At 42.6% G+C, this 22,759-nt stretch overlaps 1 protein-coding gene across 6 annotated transcripts in view; it reads left to right on the forward strand.

Annotated features, from left to right (window-relative positions):
- LOC121861633 (gamma-tubulin complex component 6-like) overlaps positions 1-22,759 on the forward strand; it is a 101,060-nt gene that overhangs the window by 15,205 nt on the left and 63,096 nt on the right. For 4 of the 6 annotated variants that reach the window (XM_042359523.1, XM_042359528.1, XM_042359527.1 and 1 more), the window contains exon 2: positions 18,071-18,335. The exons of the other annotated variants lie outside the window; for them this stretch is intronic. The gene's annotated coding sequence lies outside the window, so the exon portion shown is untranslated. The remainder of the gene's footprint in view (positions 1-18,070; positions 18,336-22,759) is intronic. 6 annotated transcript variants of the gene reach the window in all.

Raw genomic sequence — 22,759 nt, forward strand, 5'->3', positions numbered from 1 at the left:
CCTCACCCAGCAACCTCACCCAACTTCTTCTAACCACCCTGCTCCCGGAACCATTTGTGGAAGCCCAGCGGCTAAATCTCTTACGCCGCCATGAAACTTTATCTTTGTACGTTCGTCCTTGGGTAAGCTTATTCACGTTTGTTTTGTTGTAAGTTAGAAATTGGGCAGGTGTGTGTGTGTGTGTGTGTGCGTGTGTGTGTGTGTGTGTGTGTTTGTGTAGGTTTTGTGTTGGGGTGTGTATGTATTTGTTTTGTGTGGGGGCATGTGTGTTTTTTTTGTGTGTGTTACAAATATCATAAGAATAATCAGGTTCTCTACATTATAATACAACTCTTGCTATTTCAACAAACAAGTGATTCATTTTAAAACCTGGCCAACAGTAACTCCCCTCTCCCCCTCCCCTTACCCCTCACCCTCCCCTTCCCCCACCCCTCCTCTCCCCTCCTCCTCCCCCCGTGTAACGAGAGGATGAATCCACATCACCATAATACCATCCCTCGACTGGTCTACGCTAAGGCTTCTGAATCACCTGAAGATTAGACACCCTAGCTCGACCTTGGGGGGGGGGGTGTGTTAAGTGAGGTTAGGTTAGGTTAGTATTAGAGTGTTTTAATTAATCATCCTGTGAAATGAGTTAGGGGGTGATTAAGCTTCATGTGATCATCGTTAAAGCTTATCATTTCTCCACGCGTCAGTTTCATGTTATTCTAAGTACAGTTGGGGTGTTTGTTTTCATTGCCCTTGTGAGGAGACGAGGCGCTAGCTGGAAATAGTTGAATGTTTTTTTTTTGTGCTGAGTTTAGAAGGTCAAGCAATGTTGTGTGTTTAGTTTATATGAAGATTAATTCCCTCGCCCGCTTATTTTATTTGAAGGTTAGCCACCACAGCTTATTAACCACCCCAAGCTTATTTGACTTGAAGATTAACGTCCCCAGCTTATTACACTTGACGTTTAACCACCCCAAGCTTATTTCACTTGACGATTAACCTCCCCAAGCTTATTTCACGTAAAGATTAACCACCCCAAACTTATTGCACTCGACGATTAACCACCTTAACGTTACTTGGCTTGGGTTACGTTAGGTTAGCGTGACATTAGCTGAGTCATGTCATTTGTCAAGTCAGCTAAAAAAAAAATAGCTCCGCCTTAGATTCTTCCATTATGATACACAGGATTAATTTACTTTGATCTAAATACAATTATAAAACGTAAAAACAGACTACATTAAAGAATATCCTCCCCAGAGTGTTCACAGTATCAGGTGGAAGTAAGATGAACTCCCAATTAAGCCTGAACAGATCCTGAACACGTAATGAACTCTATATGAAGCTGAACACATTATGAAGTCTAGAATAATGTGTTTTATTTATTTGTTCACTCTGGCTAGATACTCTATGATGATCGTTTTGCAATGTTATTTTTTGTATGGTGTTAATATTCCTGTATAATAGTTAAAATGTTTATAATGTTAATGTATTCCTGTATGAGAGTTAAATAATGTTCTTTGTTAAAATCTTTGGATATAATAAATATAATGTTTTTTTTATGTCACCAGGAGGGGTGTTTAGTCCAGGAGTTGTGTCATGTTTTCCTGTGCCATTTTTCCTGGTTTAACAGTTGGGTCATTTTTCCTGTGCCATTTTTCCTGGTTTAACAGTTGGGTCATTTTTCCTGTGTCATTTTTCCCGACTTTCGACGCCAGCATGTTGACCTTACGACATGTTGCCCTCATGACAGGTAGCCAATGTTGTATAATATCTACTTGTCTGTTTCGCCCAGTCCTCTCCGCTCTCTCTGTTACGAGGTGTTAGGGTTAGGTTAGCTTTGTGCCTCTACGTATTAGTCTTATTGGTCTTTCGTGTAGGACCCTGTCAAAGACCTTGCTAAAGTCGAGGTAAACTGCAGTACTTATTATGTAGGAGTGTTGGGTAATGGCTGTAAACAAGACCTCAGTGTGGCCATTTTACCTTCCCCCGCACCCACCCGCGGCCCACGCTGAGGCTATTATAACCCACTCCGACCCACGCGTGTCCTCACAAGTCATGCCTCCACTCCCTTACGTGTCCTGACATGCCGTGTGTGTGTGTGTGTGTACAGTATGTCTGGATAAACCGTGTCTGTTGTGTATGTCTGTATGGCTGGACTTGGCACAGTTCTCTTAATGTTTGTGTGAATACGTGATTTATTATACGCCTCTCTCTCTCTCTCTCTCTCTCTCCCTCTCTCTCTCTCTCTCTCTCTGGACGATTTTTTTTAGCTACAATCGTCCAAATGGGAAATAATCGTCAATGGTAATCGTCCTAGTGGGAAGTAATCGTCAATGGTAATCGTCCTAGTGGGAAGTAATCGTCAATGGTAATCGTCCTAGTGGGAAGTAATCGTCAATGGTAATCGTCCTAGTGGGAAGTAATCGTCAGTGGTAATCGTCTTAGTGGGAAGTAATCGTCAATGGTAATCGTCTTAGAGGCGTGTAAGAAACAGCGTGAGTCAGCGCTGTGCCCTTCGTCTCCCGCTGGGTATTTTCTTATGCCCAACCCGTGAGTCATAGAGTCCCACCTGCCACCTCCCTTCAGGATAATATACAGGTAACAGCCCAGTCCTTCTACAGGTAAATATCCCAGTCCTTCTACAGGTAAATATCCCAGTCCTACAGGTAAATATCCCAGTCCTTCTACAGGTAAATATCCCAGTCCTTCTACAGGTAAATATCCCAGTCCTTCTACAGGTAAATATCCCAGTCCTTCTACAGGTAAATATCCCAGTCCTTCTACAGGTAACATCCCATTTCGTCTACTTCCCCTTTAGGTTTAGGTTAGGTTAGGTTAGGTAAGGTAAGGTAAAGTTAGGTTAGGTAAAATAAGGTTCAGTTTGGTCATCATTAACTGTGTGTCATTTTAAGAGTAGACAAAATGGGCATACACCAGTATACAGTTCTACAGTGTATACGGTCTTATTGGGTTATGTTACACTGAACGATGCCATAGAGAAATCCGACTGCGAGAGAGATTTAGGAGTAATGATAAGTAGGAACCTTAAGCCAAGTAAACAATGTGTTTTTGCTCGTAACAAGGCTAATAAAGTACTTGGGTTCATACAAAGGAGTGTTAGTTACAAGACTAGCGAGGTCATCCTAAAACTGTATCTTGCTCTTGTGAGACCACACCTGGATTACGCAGTTCAGTTCTGGTCACCGTATTACAGAATGGATATAGAATCATTGGAAAGAATTCAGAGGAGAATAACAAGACTAATCCCGGGCATTAGGAACCTTGAGTATAGAGACAGGTTAAAGCATCTTAATTTGCACTCCCTCGAGGCGTAGAGCGAGGGGCGACCTGATAGAGGTGTATAAGTGGAAGGCAGGGCTAAACAAAGGGGACATTACAAAGGTACTCAAACTATCCAACCAGGAGCGAACTCGTAACAATGGTTTTAAATTAGACAAATTTAGATTTAGGCGTGAAATAGGTAAACATTGGTTTGGAAACAGTAGTGGATGAATGGAACAAGTTACCAAATATCATCATTAACTCGAATACACTGAATAGCTTCAAACATAGGTTGGATGCTTATATGAGCAATAGGGGTTGGGTGTAAACGGAACTGCCCAGTATGGGCCAATAGGCCCGCTGCAGTTTCCTCCATTCTTATGTTCTTATATACACCTTAGGCCTATGTGATCACTATATGTTCAGTATTGTACTTCGTTAATTTTGTTATTTAAAAAAATCAATTAGGCATATTTATCTTTGTTTAAATTAGTACGTTATTAGTATTGGTTTTTTATTTTTAAGTAGTTATTGTTGATTATTGTTGTTAAAGCTTATTGCATGTTTACCTCTGTTGTTACTGGTATTGCCATGTTAAATTGCAACTAGGTTTCATCAGGTGACACAGGTGTTAGTTTATTCCACAAGTAGAGCAGGGAAGGTGAGGGTCTGTGTGAGTGGCAACTCGAGGCGGGAAACTCCAATATTTAGGCCACCGTGCTGACCTACCACCCTCTGACGTCACACCTATCCCTGATGACGTCACGCCTTTTCCTGAGTCACCACCCCTCCCAACTTTCATTCTTTTCCCAGGATGATATATCTTCATTCTCTAACTATTCACTGGCCTTTCCACTCTTTTTTCCCAGGACAATTGTGGATTTGTTTATTGTTTTTCACTCGCACAAAGACCCAGATTTTCAAGATATGTTTTTGTTTGACTATATCGACTTGTCTTTCCGTAATTAAAGGTTTAAAGGTGTGAAAAACACTATATGTTTCACTGAATCTGACACAAAACTGGGAAGTAAATTTGTCTCTGTCACCAAAACTTTGCCATAGGTCGATGTGCCTTTGTCGCCAATGTTAGGCCGTTTATCCTCACCTTGTCGAATATTTTTTTTTTACTTACGTCTCTGTGTAGTTTATTGATTATTATCTATATCTGTCTTCTGTTTATTAATTCTGATTTCCTCTATTCCATCTTCCTTCCCCCTTATCTTCTATTATTTCTCCATTCTCTCATCATCCTCCTCCTATCAGTATACCCACACATGCTAGCGGGGAGTCAGAAGTCAGACGGTTGTTAATTTAACCCAGAACTCCAGAATAACATGACTTTAAACTAGGACAAATACACGTTTTAAAAAATTACAATTCATCGAGGCGTAAATCCGGGTTAGGCAAGTAAAGCGGTATTTGTGAGTGAACGTGAAGGGGGTGTAGTGATAGTGAGTGAACGTGAAGGGAGTGTCGTGATAGTGAGTGAACGTGAAGGGGTGTCGTGATAGTGAGTGAACGTGAAGGGAGTGTCGTGATAGTGAGTGAACGTGAAGGGAGTGTCGTGATTGTGAGTGAACGTGAAGGGAGTGTCGTGATTGTGAGTGAACGTGAAGGGGTGTGATAGTGAGTGAACGTGAAGGGAGTGTCGTGATTGTGAGTGAACGTGAAGGGGATGTAGTGATAGTGAGTGAACGTGAAGGGGGTGTAGTGAACGTGAACATAGTGTAGTGTGGGTTGACGTGAACATAGTGTAGTGTGGGTTGACGTGAACATAGTGTAGTGTGGGTTGACGTGAACATAGTGTAGTGTGGGTTGACGTGAACATAGTGTAGTGTGGGTTGACGTGAACATTGTGTAGTGTGGGTTGACGTGAACATAGTGTAGTGTGGGTTGACGTGAACATAGTGTAGTGTGGGTTGACGTGAACATAGTGTAGTAAATTGAGTTGGGAATCCTTCTTTGTTTACTAACTGGGCGTGGGAGGAATGTATACTCAGTTGCTTTGTGTTCCCTCGCCAGGTCACTATCCAACGTCTGTTTTCTCAAGGATTAGTATATGATTATTTTCCGCTTACTAATTATATATATATATATACAAATAATACCAGTACCTCAATAGTTGGAAATCGAACCTTTGACCTTTACGTGTGAACAGGGATCGCTACCACGGTGCCACAAGGACAAGTTAAAATGAAAATACGTACAAATTCATGAAGGGTTCGCGTAAGCTACCATGAAATGTTACTGAACCTCTACCGTAATTGGATTTTTTCTTGTGTGTACAATACCTGTGGAACGAATGGATCACCTGAAGATTAACCCGTAGCTCATTTCACTTGATTAAACACCCTAACATTAACCTAGGAGGGGGGGGGGATAGGTAGGTGTTAACGTTAAGGTGGATAATCGTGAAGTGAAATTAACCTTGGGGATTAGAGTTCACGTGATCCGGGTTAATTATAATGTATGATCCTTTGATCTAATCCAGGTTAATGTGATATGACCTCGTGTGACCTATGACCTCCCGTGAACCTGTGTTATTGGTCTTCAGCGCTCAGGTCATCTTAATGAGTCAGTGGATCTTATCTCCAGTGTGAAGCCTTACGTAACTCAGGTGTGTTCTCAGTTCTCACGTCTCGTAGGAGGAAAACTTTATCATCTGAGTCCTGGTGGGTTAAATCATCGTCCTCAAAGGTTAAACCATCGTCCTCAAAGGTTAAACCATCGTCCTCAAAGGGTTAAGTACACCAGGTAGACAAGTTTTCTCATCCCTCACAGATAAAAATTTAACCTACGATAATTTGAGTATATCTCGGCCCTACTGCCATGAACTGCCAGGTCACGATTAATTAGGATGTTCCCGGGTGTTAAAGGGAACAAAGTGACCCTGATTTGGGGTCCATATACATCAAGGTCACAGGTCAAGGTCAAATCACTGGTGGTTAGGCAAAGTGAGAGTGCAGTAACCCCTTACACAGTGGTGCCAGATACCATAATAATAAGAGTACATTACAGACAATAGTGGCTGCGGTAAAACACACACACACACACACACACACACACACACACACACACACACACACACACACACACACACACTCTTTCAAACACCGGTTAAAGTATGTAGTAATCAATAAGACAATAATAAGAGACGCGGACATTATGAAGACAGGGCCATGTGTGTGTCTCACGCAACCAACTGGGCTTGCATGCACGCTTGGACTGGGGGAGAGTGAGAAGGGGTGTTGGTGGATGGGTGGGTGGGGGAGGTGTAGATGGGTGGTGGTAGACTGGGGAAGGGAAGGGAGAGGGTGGTGAGTGGTTGGGTGGGGAAGGAGAAGAGAGAGTGCGTAGGATATTAATGATAGGGAGAAAGAGAGGAGGGTGAGATAGTAAGGTGGGGGAGGGTTACATGAGGGGGAGGAGGTTGTGGGTTAAGGTCACTGTATCATGCATGTTATTTCTCGGTATGGTCACAGCTGTTCCTGGTAGTGTCATTGGTCAGGTATTTGCCCCTCCACCCCTTCTCTCCCCTCGCCTGTAGACTGAGGTGACGCGCAGGGGAGTAAAGCGTGAGGCAGTCTATCTCTACCTGTCGTCACTCTCACCTGTAATTAGAGATTTTTTTAGGTGAATTTTTCTCCCGTGTTTGAGTCTTTGCTAATAATAATAATGATAATAAAAACACTGGTAATAACAATAACAAAATCATAAAATACAGTATTAATAATTATACTTCCTAGAGTGGCAATAATAAGACTCATTAAATTCCATTCTTTCAGGCCATTTACCATTACTATCATGCAGTACAGCTGAAACCCAGAGAACACACACACACACACACACACACACACACACACACACACACACACACACACACACACACACACTTTATTATTTCATTCGTAGCTGTATTATGTGTGGTGGGGGTGGTGGTGGTGGTGGTTGTGAATGGGGGTGGGGGTGGTGGTGGTGGTGGTGGTGAATGGAGGTGGTGGAGGTTGGGGTGTGCTCCTGCTAAACATCTAACCCCCCCTCCCACACTTCTTTGACATCCCTGTCGAAATGTGTGTTGGTAGGGGGGGCAGATGTGGTGAGGTCAGATGTGGTGAGGGAGGGTCAGATGTGGTGAGGAGGTCCAGATGTGGGTGAGGGAGGTCAGATGTTGTAGTAGTAGTAGTAGTAGTAGCAGTTGTTGTAGTTGTTGTTGTTGTTATTATTGTTGTTGTTGTAGTAGTATTGGTGGTGTTGTTATTATATTATTGTTTTTATTATTATCATTACTATCATCATCATCATCATCATCATCACCTAACTAAACACTTGACCCACACTCAGCACCAGACAGTAGGGCGGGGAGACCAGCACCATATGCCTGTGGTTCCTGACCTAAATATAGATATGAAAGCAAACTGAGGCACTGGCTTATGTCTACCTCCCTCCATGACAGACAGGTGAGTTAGGAATCATGAGGAATATGGCTAAACGTGAGGAAGGTGTTTGGTAGGGTGTGTTTTGGTTGGGTTATATTGAGGTAAAACACGTATTCACACACATACTCACACAATCATAGTCGCACACATGCATACATACATATACACTCATACAGTCACACACTTATACATACATACATACACACACATACACAATCATACAATCACATACATATTCACACACAGTCATATAGTCACACACACACACACACACATGCACAATTATATAATCACACACAGTCATATAGTCACACACACACACACACACAATTCTCCATATTTATCAGAACATTTTTATTGGTTTAGATAAGGTTGGCGGTTACGTAATTATATCAACTTCACTTATCATTATCCTGGGTCGGGGGAATCCATTAGTTTGAAGGTATGATGACTTAACGTTCCAGTGATGTTAAACTCAAAACCTTTCGAGGGCCAATTCTTATTTTAGTTACCCTCTTCAGCACCAACACAAGTGCTATATCACATATTTGCAGGACTGAACTTTACAGCTTCACACATTGCCTAACCTGGCTTATCAGGAATACCTCATTTGGTCTCATCTTAAGTATGTAGAATTCATTTAACTTAATCTTGTTCAATCTTGTTATGACAGCTGTGTTATGTACATGCAGAACAAGAACGATCATGCAACTCACAACTTTGACCTAATTTTCCACTGCATTGCAAGCGTTTTCTTCACAAGTTTGTCTATATTTGTCTGCAAGGGTTATATTCCGAGTCGGAGAATGGTGTCCAAGTGCTTCAGTAATTCAGGTTCGGTACTTAACATTTATTTACCTTTATCCGAGAGAGAATAACAGTTCACATCCATAAGTACTTCCAAACTGAACAGCCCAAAATCACGCTATTATTACTATCATTAACAATATAAATTTAATTATTGCCAAAATGATGTAAAGACCAATTCAGAATTTACTAACTCATCCATATCTGCATTTTCCCTTCAATCTATTTCTATCATAATTCCACGGGTTGATAAATTTCCCGTCATCCCTCTGGCCATGAGTCTAAACCACCCTGAACGTATTTCCCAAGGCTCCTTATGTTGTTACCCTGAGTGATTGGCACTATGTCAGTCACCCCATATAGGTTTACATGTTATTCTTTAAGGCTGTAACTAATTGTGTCCATCTGGTCTGACAAGTGCCATGAACATTGTAACGGTCGTGGGTGTATGGGCGCCGGTCGGTGTGTGTGTTATTAACCCCTTGAGTATGATGATTTAACCCCTGGAGTATAATGATTTAACCTCTTGAGTATGATGATTTAACCCTGGGAGTATAATGATTTAACCTCTTGAGTATAATGATTTAACCCTGGAGTATAATGATTTAACCTCTTGAGTATGATGATTTAACCCCTGGAGTATAATGATTTAACCTCTTGAGTATGATGATTTAACCCCTGGAGTATAATGATTTAACCTCTTGAGTATGATGATTTAACCCTGAGTATAATGATTTAACCTCTTGAGTATGATGATTTAACCCCTGGAGTATAATGATTTAACCTCTTGAGTATAATGACTTAACCTATTGAATCTGATGACACTGTAATTAAGGGGTTAAATCACAGTATTCTTAGGGCTTGGTCATTGTACTCAAGGGGTTAAGTCATCGTACTCAAGGGGTTAAGTCATCGTACTGAAAGAATTAAGCCATCATGTTCAAGCTGATAAATAATCGTACTCAAAGGATTAAATAATACTCAAGGCTAGTCATCGTCCTCAAAGGGTTAAGTCATCGTCCTCAAAGGGTTAAGTCATCGTCCTCAAAGGGTTAAGTCATCGTCCTCAAAGGGTTAAGTCATCGTCCTCAAAGGGTTAAGTCATCGTCCTCAAAGGGTTGTAGTCATCGTCCTCAAAGGGTTGTCATCGTCCTCAAAGGGTTAAGTCATCGTCCTCAAAGGGTTAAGTCATCGTCCCAAAGGGTTGTCGTCGTCCTCAAAGGGTTAAGTCATCGTCCTCAGGGTTAAGTCATCGTCCTCAAAGGGTTAAGTCATCGTCCTCAAAGGGTTAAGTCATCGTCCTCAAAGGGTTAAGTCATCGTCCTCAAAGGGTTAAGTCATCGTCCTCAAAGGGTTAAGTCATCGTCCTCAAAGGGTTAAGTCATCGTCCTCAAAGGGTTAAGTTATCGTACTCATGGCGTTAACTGGGACTGGGAGAACGTATTATCACTCGAATGTTAGTTTAATGTTAAATACGATACAACATCAAACACAATAAGAATTAAATGTTAAATTACGAATGACGTTAAATTTAGAAGAGGAAAAAAATAACTAAATGTTACAAATCACTGAACCGTAAATGACAAAGGTTAAAATTAATGTTACAAATCCGGTTAACTTGTTCATTACATTTCAGGTTAACTTGTATTACAGTTTATTTTGTATTTTATCATTACATTCTATAAGTTGTGTGTGTGTGTGTGTGTGTGTGTGTGTGAGTGAGTGAGTGAGTGAGTGAGTGAGTGAGTGTGTGTGTGTGTGTGTGTGTGTGCGTGTATCCGTTTTGAAAGGAAGGTGTATACAGTATATATATAAAGATATATGTGTTCTTTCCGGTTGTATGTATGTATGTAAGTATGTCTCAATTACAGACATCCACACGCCGTATCTTTAATTCCAGACATAAACGCTACCACTACACTGTGACACCATTACCACACCTAACCTAACCTAACCACTACACTGTGACACCATTACCACACCTAACCTAACCTAACCTAACCACTACACTGTGACACTACCACACCTAACCTAACCTAACCTAACCACTACACTGTGACACCATTACCACACCTAACCTAACCTAACCACTACACTGTGACACCATTACCACACCTAACCTAACCTAACTACTGTGACACCATTACCACACCAACCTAACCTAACCACTACACTGTGACACCATTACCACACCTAACCTAACCCAACCACTACACTGGACACCATTACCACACCTAACCTAACTAACCACTACACTGTGACCAACCCACCACACCTAACTAACTAACCTAACCACTACTGTGACACCATACACACTAACCTAACTAACCTAACCTACACTGTGACACCATTACCACACCCTAACCTAATAACCCTAACCACTACACTGTGACACCATTACCACACCTAACCTAACCTAACCTAACCACTACACTGTGACACCATTACCACACCTAACCCTAACCTAACCTAACCACTACATGACAACACCATTACACACACCTAACCTAACCACTACACTGTGACACCATTACACACCTAACCTAACCTAACCTAACCACTACACTGTGACACCATTACACACCTAACTAACTAACCTACACTGTGACACCATTACCACACCTAACCTAACCTAACCTAACCACTACACTGTGAACCATTACCCACACACCTACTCCTTATAACACACACTGTGACACCATTACACACCTAACCTACTAACTAACCACTACACTGTGACACCATTACCACTAACTAACCTAACCTAACTAACGTGTCTCAGTCTTGTCTTTGGTATGATCCACCTGATGATTAGACACTCTATTGCTGTCTTGGGGGGGTGAGGGGGTGGAGGGTGGGTGGAGCTGAACAAATGTTAGAGTAGAAATAGTGTCAGGTTAAGTTAGATTGGGTTTGGTTGATTGGAGTAAGTTAGTGTCAGGTTAAGTTGGATTAGGTTGGTGAATGGAAATAAGTTAGTGTTAGGTTAAGTTAGTGGTAGGTTAAGTTAGTGTTGAGTTAGTAATTAATGGTATTAGAGTTTAGTGTTGAGTTAAGTTAGTGTTGAGTTAAGTTAGTTGTAGAGTTTGAGTTAGATAGGTTTGGTTGGGTTAGATTAAGTTGGTGTTAGGTTAAATTTAGTGGTAGGTTAAAGTTAGTGGTGGGTTAAGTTAGTGGTAGGTTAAGTTAGTGGTAGGTTAAGTTGAGTGTGGAGTTAAGATTGAGTGGTGGGTTAAGTTAGTGGTAGGTTAAGTTAGTGGTAGGTTAGAGTTGAGTGGTAGGTTAAGTTGAGGTAGGTTAAGTTAGTGGTAGGTTAAAGTTGGTGGTAGGTTAAGTTGGTGGTAGGTTAAGTTAGTGGTAGGTTAGAGTTAGTGGTAGGTTAAGTTAGTGGTAGGTTAAGTTAATTAGTGGAGTTAGAGTTAGTGGTGGGTTAAGTTGGTGGTGGGTTAAGTTAGTGGTAGGTTAAGTTGAGTGGTAGGTTAAGTTGGTGGTAGGTTAAGTTGGTGGTAGGTTAAGTTGGTGGTAGGTTAAGTTAGGTTAGGTTAAGTTGGTGGTGGGTTAAGTTGGTGGTAGGTTAAGTATTGGTAGTGGTTAAGTTAGTGGTAGGTTAAGTTAGTGTTAGGTTAAGTTAGGTTAGGTTAGATTTAGGTTAGGCAGGGTGATTAATTTTAAGGTAAAATAAGCTTACGTGAACCTCTCAAATTATATGTAATAAGCCATTTTTATGCGCCTCCACACGTTACCAGAGACGCCTATAGCCATCAGCCGTCGTGGGTAAAGTGATGGTCTTTTGAGGTGACGTGATAATGGTGGAGGAGAGGAGAGGAGATGACCTTGGTTGAACTTTGACCTTGGAGAGAGAGAGAGAGAGAGTGTGTGTGTTATTATTATTATTATTTTTTTTTTACACTTCGACTGCTCATATGTGCTCCAACCATTTAAATTGGGACCCAGTCTTTTGGGGTTCCAGTCCCGAATAGGCCCTCTACAATCCCTAATAGGTCTTAGTCCCAATAAGCCCCAATTCTCAATCAGGCCTAGTCCCAATTCTACTGGTAAGGTTGCGTTAGCTTAGGGTCTAGTTATGTTAGCTTAGGGTCCAGTTAGATTAGCTTGGGGTCTAATTACGTTAGCTTAGGTTTTAGGTACGTTAGCTTAGGGTCTAGAAACGTTAGCTTAGGGTCTAGAAACGTTAGCTTAGTGTCTAGTTACTTCAGCTTGGGGTCTAGTTATGTCTGGGGGCTATTTAAACTGATACCTTATTATTCCAGGCTTGAGCGGTCGATTGAAAGTTTGCATTAAAAAGTATTCCCAATTATATTATTTTTACATTGACGATGGCGGCCGAATAACGTTTAGTTTATTTTCTAATTGGTTTATTTTTTATTTTTTTTTCGTCTCTCTGGCGGAGGTATACACACTATTTTTTGTTTCCCTGGCAACCGATGCAGTTCGTTGACGTTGATTGGCTGTCTGTTGCTAAGGGAGTCATGACGTCACATTGGCAAATTTATGCTTGTTATAATCTTTTAAATATATATATTTTTTTTTTAATTTATCACTAAAAAATTTAATATTATTTTAAACATAAAAAATAACTGGAGATATATTCTTTATTTTATATTGTGAAAGGAATATAATTATCGAAAATTTGCACAAGCGGCAACTCGGCTCACATAGCAACCAATCAACTTCAGCTAATTTTAACGGTTGCCAAGGAAGTCAAAACGGCGTATAGCTTTGTCGATAAGTCAGTGAATATGAGGAGTTGTGGAGTAATGACTTAGGAACTAATTCACTGTGTGTGTTGAAGATGATGATATTGGGGGGGGGGTATACTTGTTACGTCACTTGGAACTTTCTAAACTTGTCTTGCAACATTTAAGTGGGGAAGGCATAAAGAAAATACACGAAATCTGAAGTTTATTATTATTATTATTACTGCTGTTATTGTTGTTGATGATATACAAAACGAGCGGTACAAATTGTTATTGAAATAGTAAATAGGTTCATTGTGCATTCCTACGTCATGCCATAACCAAAATGAGAGAGAGCCTTAACACTTGGCTACCATTGAGTCCAAAGTCCAGCCACATACCTCAAACACTGCCTGAGATATTGGCCGGACAAAGTACCAAACGGACACACTTATGAGTTCGAGGGGCACGTGGGCGGGTGAGGTGGGGGGTGAGGGTGGAGGTGGAGTGAGGTGGGGTGAGGTGGAGGTGAGTGGAGGTAGTGGAGGGTTTTAGAGAAATACCTACGTAACATAATATCACTGACGCATGCAATTATACACCCTGACCGCCACCCCTGACCATCACCCCTGACCATACACTGACCATACACCCCTGACCATACCCTGACCATTACCCCCTGACCATACACCCCCTGACCATACACCTACCCCTGACCATACACCCCTTGACCATACACCCCCTGACCATACCTGACCATACACCCCCGACCATACACCCCTGACCATACACCCCCGACCACCACCCTGACCATACACCCCTGACCATACACCCTGACCATACCCCTGACCATACACCCTTGACCATACCCCCTGACCATACACTGACCATACACAAACTCCTTAAAACCATGAGAGTGTGACCATTAAGTTATTGATATTATTTTTTTTAGTAAAGAATAAATGGGTCCGTCTCCTCGCCTTCACCAACATGTTTTAAAATAATACGACAACATTAAGTGTGATTATTTCTCCTTTATTATCACCTTGAGACACCTGGTGGTAGAGATAATCCTCCTTCCACCTTTTTTCTTCCTTCCAACGTCTGCCAACACCACTACCACACCCTCTTTCTTCCACCAGCCTTCCAGCGTCTGCCAACACCACTACCCACACCTCTTCCTTCCTACAGCCTTCCAACGTCTGCCAACACTACCACCCACACCTCTTCTTCCTTCCTACAGCCTTCCAACGTCTGCCAACACCACTACCCACACCTCTCTTCCTTCCTACAGCCTTCAACGTCTGCCCCACTACCACACCTCTTCCTTCCAACAGCCTTCCAACGTCTGCCAACACCACTACCCACCTCTCTTCCTTCCAACAGCCTTCAACGTCTGCCAACACCACTACCCTCTCTTCCTTCAACAGCCTTCCAACGTCTGCCAACACCACTACCCACACCTCTCTTCCTTCCTACAGCCTTCCAACGTCTGCCAACACCACTACCCACATCTTCCTTCCAACTGCCTTCCAACGTCTGCCAACACTACTACCCACACCCCTCTTTTTTTTCCTACAGCCTTCAACGTCTGCCAACACCACTACCCACACCTCTCTTCCTTCCAACAGCCTTCCAACGTCTGCCAACACCACTACCCACACCTCTCTTCCTTCCAACAGCCTTCCAACGTCTGCCAACACCACTACCCACACCTCTCTTCCTTCCAACAGCCTTCCAACGTCTGCCAACACCACTACCCACACCTCTCTTCCTTCCTACAGCCTTCCAACGTCTGCCAACACCACTACCCTCTCTTCCTTCCAACAGCCTTCCAACGTCTGCCAACACCACTACCACACCTCTCTTCCTTCCTACAGCCTTCCAACGTCTGCCAACACCACTACCCACACCTCTCTTCCTTCCTACAGTCTTCCAACGTCTGCCAACACCACTACCCACCTCTCTTCCTTCCAACAGCCTTCCAACGTCTGCCAACACCACTACCCACCTCTCTTCCTTCCTACAGCCTTCAACGTCTGCCAACACCACTACCCACCTCTCTTCCTTCCTACACAGCCTTCCAACGTCTGCCAACACCACTACCCACACACCTCTCTTCCTTCCTACAGCCTTCCAACGTCTGCCAACACCACTACCCACACCCCTCCCCTCATCTATTACTTACCTTTAACTACTTAATCCTATCGTTACCTTTTTTCTTCTTAATAATTAATTCCCCAACAACCTTCCCCAATAACTCCTCCCCAATAACCCCTCCCCAACTCCTCCCCAACAAACCTTCTCCCAACAACTCCTCCCCAACAACCCTTCTCCCCAACAACTCCTCCCCAACAACCCCTCCCCAACAACCCTTCTCCCCAACTCCTCCCCAACAACCCTTCTCCCCAACAACTCCTCCCCAACAACCCTTCTCCCCAACTCCTCCCCAACAACTCCTCCCCAACAACCCTTTTCCCCAACAACTCCTCCCCAACAACCCTTTCCCCATACCCCTCCCTATAACCCCTCCCCAACAACTCCTCCCCAACAACCCTTCTCCCCAACAACTCCTCCCCAACAACCCTTCTCCCCAACTCCTCCCCATATGGTTGTTGTGTCCCCAAAACAATAAGGTTGTGGACAGGACTCGTCAAGGCTAAAAAGGAAGGTCATTTAACTCTCTCTCTCTCTCTCACTCTCTCTCTCTCTCTCTCTCTCTCCACCTTCATCCTCCTATCTCACCCCTCCCTCCTCCCTCCTCCCTCCCCTTCCTCCTTCCTTCCTTCCTCCTTCCTTCCTTCCTTCCTCCTCCCTCCTTCCTTCCTTCCCTCCCTAGTTTTGTGTCTATATAAATTATTCACTATGTTTGTATTTCTTGTCTTTAGTCTGGTAGGGGCCTGGTAGGTGGTAGGGAGGTGGAATTAAAAGCGAGGAAATATGTAATAATAATAATAATAATAATAATTAACGGTTTATTGAAAAAGTTCTGCAGCCCGAAGGCTGAAAATATACATTGGACATAAATGACTTATTACATACATTGGTGGTTTAACAAAAGCCTTCATTAGAGAAAGGTAAAGGAACATTCAGTGAACATACAGATTAATGTAGGTGTTGCTGCAAGCACGTGGTGTAGTAATTCCTCACAGATGGTGTTATGAGGACCTCACGTGGTGTAATATTCCCTCACAGATGGTGTTATGAGGGGCCTCACGTGGTGTAATAATTCCCTCACAGATGGTGTTATGAGGACCTCACGTGATGTAGTGGTTCCCTCAGATGGTGTTATGAGGGACCTGACGCGGTGTAGTAATTCCCTCGCAGATGGTGTTATGAGGGACCACGTGGTGTAGTAATTCCCTCACAGATGGTGTTATAGGGGACCTCACGTGGTGTAATTACCTCACAGATGGTGTTATGATGGTCCTCACGTGGTGTAGTAATTCCCTCACAGATGGTGTTATTAGGGACCTGACGTGGTGTGGTAATTCCCTCACAGATGGTGTTATGAGGGACCTGATGTGGTGCAGTAATTCCCTCACAGATGGTGTTATGAGGGGGCCTCACGTGGTGTAGTAGTTCCTTCACAGATGGTGTTATGAGGGACCTCACGTGGTGTAGTAACTCCCTCACAGATGGTGTTATGAGGGGCATCACGTGGTGTAGTAATTCCCTCACAGATGGTGTTATGAGGGGCCTGGCGTGGTGTAGTAATTCCCTCACAGATGGTGTTATGAGGGGCCTGACGTGGTGTAGTAATTCCCTCACAGATGGTGTTATGAGGGACCCCACGTGGTGTAGTAATTCTCTCACAGATGGCGTGATGAGGGACTTGACGTGGTGTAGTAATTCCCTCACATATGGTGTTATGAGGGACATGTGGTGTAGTAATCCCCTCACAGATGGTGTTATATGAGCGAGGTTTGGTCCCAGGCCTTCCTATCGTAGACGGATTAACACATCGGTGGTTGTTGTTGGGTCTCGCGAGGGCCGTTATCACTGATTACCTGGGACCTCACTGTGTGAAGGTTAACTTGGGTACGACTGTTACTGTTGAGTTGTTCTCACTGACTTAAGCACTGTTCACCTTTGTTTAACACTGGTTCCGTTCCTTTCCTAAATGAAATTGTAACTTCTGGCGAGAACTTGTTGATATTCCTGTGGGGAGGGGGGTTCAAGGGAGGGGGTTGGTATGGGCCAACTTAACAGTTGACCTGGCTGCTCCGAGAGGAGCGCCAGGTACGTCTTGACCCTTCGGTGGTCAAGGATGTGTGTGTGTGTGTATGTGTGTGTGTGTGTGTGTGTGTTTGTCTTTTATTTGATAACTTATCGTATACGTAACATACACCAGAATACATAATTTACCCTCATGTAACTTCCTGTATGAATATGTATATAGTGAAGGAATACTGTTTACTACCATGCTTAGGAAGGAAACTGGGGTCTCTGTCGTGTAAACCTAATTTGAATAATAATTTACCTTTCAATGAATATCAAATAATAACAGAATATGGATTTTTACATATGCTGAGAGTCATGGTCACAAAGGTGTTGAGCCATCCTCTTGTAACATACATGACAGGAAAGAAGAGTTACAAGGGGCGACGGACCAGCTGTTTGAGGTCACCACCCTGAAAATGAATTACCAAATGAATGAAAAAAAGAAGGAAGGGAGAGAGAGTGACGAAATAGGGTGATGGAGAATTAGTGATGGGAAGGAGGTGGAGGTGGTGGTTTAGGTTAGGTCAGATTAGGTTAGGTTAGGTTAGGTTAGGTTAGATTTAGGGTAACGATGAATGATCCCAACAAATTCCCTTATAAGGATCCAAATCAATCCGGTTCTATTGTCACACACAGGTTGTAAGGGAGCAGCAACACACAGCCTGGGTGGTTGGTCAGGTTGCCATCCGGGGGAAGTTTAAAGGCAGGAAGAGCCACCCCACCCACCCTTACCCCCTCCCCCCTCCCTTACCCCCTCCCCCAGGCAGATGGAGGGGAGGTAACGCGAGGCAACAGACGTGGACGCCCTGAGCCAACACCCACCTTCGGCAGATCACCTCAACTTTAAACTCAGGTGTTATTCCACAGCTGGCCGCCGGTCCGTCCTCTCAAAGAACAACGGGTATGTTTGGGTGAAGGTTGTTTTCTTCCCTTCTCTTCCCTTCTCTTCTCTTCTCTTCCCTTCTCTTCTCTTCTCTTCTCTTCTCTTCTCTTCTCTTCTCTTCTTGAGTTTGTATGAAGTGTTATGGTGTTGTGTAGCTGAGAAATAACACCTCTTATTGTTGTTATTATTATTAGTAGTAGTAGTAGTGTTGTTGTGTTGTCTTTGTGGTGGTATTGTTATTAATTATTATTATTATTGTTATTAATTGTTTTGGGTGTGTGATACGTAAATTGAAACTCAAATGTATAATTTTTTTACTTTTTATTTTTCACACAGAGAGCAGGTTAGGTGAATGAAACAAAAACACACACACACACACACACACACACACACACACACACACACACACACACACACACACACACGCACACACACACACAGCAACAAACATATACTACAAATTATCTTGTCAGGTTACCATTCGTTAGTAACTTAGTATTAACTGTAATAAAAATTGTTGACGGTCGATCGGGAGAGAGCTTAGGGCGGGTCCATGACCTCGTAAAGGGTTCGTGGCCTCGTAAAGGTTCGAGGCCGCATAAAGAGTTCGTGGCCTCGTAAAGGGTTCGTGGCCTCGTAAAAGGTTCGTGGCCTCGTAAAGGGTTCGTGGCCTCGTAAAGGATTCGTGGCCTCGTAAAGGTTTCATGGCCTCGTAAAGGATTCGTGGCCTCGTAAAGGGTTTGTGGCCTCGTAAAGGATTCATGGCCTCGTAAAGGATTCATGGCCTCGTAAAGGATTCATGGCCTCGTAAAGTGTTCGAAGCCTCGTAAAGGATTCGAAGCTTCGTACACCATGTATGATGATCCACTTGGTCCTGCCGCTCATAACAACGACCCTCTGTCTTGATGAAGCGGATTACTGGGATACTATTTCAGTTTGTCTAGTTCTTCCTTCTCTTTGTAATCGTCTTCTAATTCTTCCTCCTCTTCTTCGTAATCTTTTTAATCTCCTTCCTCCTCTCTGTAATCCTCTTATTAATCTTCCTCCTCTTCTTGATCTTCTTCTTCTTCGTAATTCCCTTCTTCTTCTTCCTCTTCGTAATTCCCTTCTTCTTCTTCTTCTTCCTCCTCTTCCTCTTCTTCTTCCTCCTCCTCATTTAAACTTTTCTCCAATTACGTCAATCTTTGGGGAACTTGCAGAGACAAATTACGTGTTTCTTTTGTGTTTTCCTCTGCTTCAACAATTTAAACCCTTGAGTACAATGATGCCAACCCGCTGAGTACAATGAATTAACACCAGTGATAAGGTCTTTAAACTCCTGAGTACGATTATGTCAAACAGCTGAGTATAATGAATTAATCCAATGAGTAAGATATTTTGACCCTTTGAGTACGATGAATTAACCCTTTGAGTATAATGACTGGATCCCTTGAGTACATTAACTGAATCTCTTGAGTACAATGAGTGGATCCTTTGAGTACAGTGATTGAACCCCTTTTGTAAATGATTGAATACCTTTGAGTACAATGATTTAACCCCTTGAGTACGATAACTTATACCCACGAGTAAGACGATATTGTACTCAGGGTGTTAAGTCATTGTACTCAAGGGGTTATTAATACAATTCTTATAAAGGTTAAGGTAGATAATTCCTCCCTATCCACTTAAGATATACGCAGCTTAATTAAGTTATACACAGCTTAATGAAGTTATACACAGCTTAGAATATACTTCCTATCTCTACTCAGCTTAAAATATACTCCTTGTCATATACTAAGCTTATTGAGGTTATACACAGCTCAGAATATACTTCCTATCACCACTCAGCTTATATATACAGCTTAGTGCTTAGAATATACTCCCTGTCTCATACACAGCTTAGATTATGCAGTAATTGTATTCCTGTCACATTCTCAGCTTATTCAAGATATATACAGCTTAGAACATACGTTTATTCCTGTCACATACCGAGCTTATTGGACACAGCCTGGTGGTGGTGGCCCAATCAGTCTAACATCAATAGTAGGCAAATTACTGGAAGCAATCATTTCAAACTCTATTCGAAATCACCTGGAGAAGCACCGATTGATCAATGATTCCCAGCATGGCTTCACAAGCGGACGTTCTTGCCTAACTAATCTATTAACATTCTTTTCATCAGTTTTCGAATCGGTGGACGAGGGGCACAATTATGATGGTATCTCGACTTTAGCAAAGCCTTCGACAGAGTCCCCACGAAAAGACTAATTAGAAAGGTAGAAGCTCATGGCATCAAAGGTGACATCCTTAAATGGATTAGGGCGTGGTTACAGGACAGGAAACAGCGAGTGAGCATTAACGGCACTAAGTCCCATTGGAGCAACGTCACAAGTGGAGTTCCCCAAGGCTCAGTACTTGGACCATTATTATTTATTATATACATAAACGACATAGATATCGGCATAGACAGCAACATAAGTAAATTTGCTGATGACACTAAAATAGGACGTGTTATTAAATCTGACGAGGACTCGGCAAAACTACAGGAAGATCTAAAAAAAATTTTCGAATGGTCTGAAAAATGGCAGATGAAATTCAACGTGGACAAATGTAAAGTACTCAGTATAGGAGATGTAAACAGGGAAACCAGATACCAGATGAACAACGATGCCATAGAGAAATCCGACTGCGAGAGAGATTTAGGAGTAATGATAAGTAGGAACCTTAAGCCAAGTAAACAATGTGTTTTGCTCGTAACAAGGCTAATAAAGTACTTGGGTTCATACAAAGGAGTGTTAGTTACAAGACTAGCGAGGTCATCCTAAAACTGTATCTTGCTCTTGTGAGACCACACCTGGATTACGCAGTTCAGTTCTGGTCACCGTATTACAGAATGGATATAGAATCCTTGGAAAGAATTCAGAGGAGAATGACAAGACTAATCGGGCATTAGGAACCTTGAGTATAGAGACAGGTTAAAGCATCTTAATTTGCACTCCCTCGAGACGTAGAGCGAGGGGCGACCTGATAGAGGTGTATAAGTGGAAGGCAGGGCTAAACAAAGGGGACATTACAAAGGTACTCAAACTATCCAACCAGGAGCTAACTCGTAACAATGGTTTTAAATTAGACAAATTTAGATTTAGGCGTGAAATAGGTAAACACTGGTTTGGAAACAGAGTAGTGGATGAATGGAACAAGTTACCAAATATCATCATTAACTTGAATACGCTGAATTGCTTCAAACATAGGTTGGATGCTTATATGAGCAATAGGGGTTGGGTGTAAACGGAACTGCCCAGTATGGGTCAATAGGCCCGCTGCAGTTTCCTCCATTCTTATGTTCTTATGTTCTTAAGTGGAAGTGATGGTGGTAGTAGTGGTGGTGGTGGTGGTAGTAGTGATGGTGGTAGTAGTGGTGGTGGTGGTGGTGGTGGAAATACAAACCCAGAAACTATATATTGTTATTGAATGAATATCTGTCTGCCTGTCTGTCAGTCTCTCTATATCCCTCTTTCTGTCAGTCTGTCTGTTTAATATCTGTTTATTTGTCTGCCAGTTTGTGTATGTATCTATCGATCTATCTATCTATATATCTATCTATCTATCTGTGTACAAGAGAAGCAGGGGGCAAGGCTGGTAGAGTTGCACAGAATCAGTAACCACTCAAACTGGTCGTTGCTGTTTTTATTATTATTGTTATTATTGTTATTGTCATTATTGTTACTTTACACCCAGCAGCATGAAGGTTGCGGCCTCGTCATGCCTTTGGTGCACATGAACATAAGAACATAAGAAAATAAGGAGTCTGCAATAGGCCGGTTGGCCTGTGCATGGCAGCTCCTGTCGAGAGTTACTACCACTCTCTATCATCCATGAATCTATCTAGCCTCCTTTTGAAACTTTCCAGAGTTCCCGCACTTCCTACAAAGTTGCTAAGCTTGTTCCTCTCGTCCACCACCCTATTTGTGAACCAGTTTCTTCCTATCTCCCTCCTAAACCTAAACTTATCCAACTTGAATCCGTTGCTCCGAGTCCTATCCTGCTCGGATATTATAAGAATTTTATCTATATCCCCTTTATTGATTCCTTTCACCCACTTAAGTACTTCTATCATATCTCCCCGCACTCTTCGTCTTTCTAGGGAATGCAAGTTAAGTTTCTTTAGCCTATCCTGATATGGAAGGTTTCTAAGTCCCGGAATCATTTTTGTCATTCTTCGCTGCACCGACTCTAGTGAATTTATATCCATTCTATAATAGGGCACCAGAACTGAACCGCATATTCGAGGTGTGGCCTGACTAGCGCAAGATATAGTTGCAATAAGACCTCCTGCACTCTTGTTACTTACACTTCTAGATATAAAACCCAATACTCTGTTTGCCTTATTTCGAACATTAACGCACTGTTTTCTAGGCCGTAGGTCCGGGCTTACAAGTACCCCTAGGTCTCTTTCACAAGTC

This window comes from Homarus americanus, unplaced genomic scaffold, assembly GCF_018991925.1.
Source record: "Homarus americanus isolate GMGI-L3 unplaced genomic scaffold, GMGI_Hamer_2.0 scaffold9847, whole genome shotgun sequence".
Taxonomy (NCBI): Eukaryota; Metazoa; Arthropoda; class Malacostraca; order Decapoda; family Nephropidae; genus Homarus; species Homarus americanus.